The sequence below is a fragment of the Bison bison genome, unplaced genomic scaffold (assembly GCF_000754665.1).
Source record: "Bison bison bison isolate TAMUID 2011002044 unplaced genomic scaffold, Bison_UMD1.0 scf7180017864289, whole genome shotgun sequence".
NCBI classification, from domain to species: domain Eukaryota; kingdom Metazoa; phylum Chordata; class Mammalia; order Artiodactyla; family Bovidae; genus Bison; species Bison bison.
The window spans coordinates 10,660,288-10,661,719 of NW_011494861.1; positions in this window are offsets into that span (position 1 = coordinate 10,660,288).

Sequence of the window (1,432 nt, forward strand, 5' to 3'; positions counted from 1 at the left end):
GCTGCCCAACCCCACCGCCGTACCTCAGCTCTTCCCGGTATCAGGTATCAGGGACCAAGCTGGATGGTGGTGGGGCAGACCGAGCTGATGGTCAGATGTGCAGGTGAGCGGAAGGGAGGTGAGGCGACACATTGCCCCCACGCGCAACTTGGAAAAATGTGTCTCCCTCTGGAGTCTAAAAACTCAGAAAGTGAACGGAGCAAACCCGGTGGCCTCGGGTGGCAGGTCCCGGGGGCCCTGCGACCTCACTGCAGGTTCAGACGGCGACAGAGCACAGCCGCACAGAAGCACACTGACACACTCAAAGCTTTGCTCCAACTAAATCATTTAGTTTCCCTTGAAGAAATGACTGGAAAACACAACTCTGGAAAAACAAGGGTAAACACAGCATTCTGAGTGTTGCGTGACACAACCGACCCTCTACACGACACGGTAATAATGCCCATCGGTGGATATACGTATGGCAGAGGTTTCAAAGTCCATGCATACAGATTTAATAACTGCAAAGAAAAACAGAAGCAAAAAAATTTTAAAAAAAGAAAAACAACCAAACGCACGCTGCATATACACGGTGTCCCTTTTGCATTGCACTTTAGAAGGGGGGCTGGCAGCACCCAGCCCCCACCCAGCAAACCAAGGGCAGAACCCCACCACCGGCGTGGTCACCCGAACTCTGCTCTACTCGGCGGCCATGGCACCACCTCCCATGGCCACAGCTGCCAGGTGCTGGGACGGACGCGGGCAGAGGGTTCTGGTCAGGTCTCTCCACGTAAATAAATACCATGATTTAGATCAGGGAGCCCCCTGGTCTACTGGGAAATCATTTTTCAAGCTTGGGCATAAGAAACCTTATACAATTCGCATACAGTTGAGAGTAAACGCGATTATTTGGAATAAATGCAGGTAACTCATTGTGATCATGGCAGATCCAACAGCTACTGGAGACGTATTCTGGGGGAAGAAGACGAGTCAGGGTTTGCTGTACAAGACGCTGGAAGGCACAGAACCACCCCCCGAAGTTCAGTTTTTGCGTTTTCGTTTTCGTGTGATTCCCTTGTTCAACCAAGCACCAGAGGGGTTTCTAGACACTCGAGCACTTAGGATGTGGATGCTCTAGAAATCGGTTTGCAGTATCTGAAAGTAAAAACCTCAGTTAACTGGGGAATAAAAAGAGAAGGGGAAGGTTTTTGACAAAGTGCAGTTCTAAGTATACGTTTAAATGAACGAACGAACAAAAGGAAAAAGAAAAACTGAAATAATGCTGTTTGTTGCAATGCTGCAGCCTCGGCCCAAACAGAAGGCGTGCCGCCGGCCAGATGGAGGGGCGCGAGGAGGAGGGCGCGTGCCCGGCCAGCGCGGACCCGCCTCCGCCGCCCCCCCAAGCACCCCTGCAGATGCCTCTGTGGGCCGCCAGCTGGACGGAGGGGCGCGT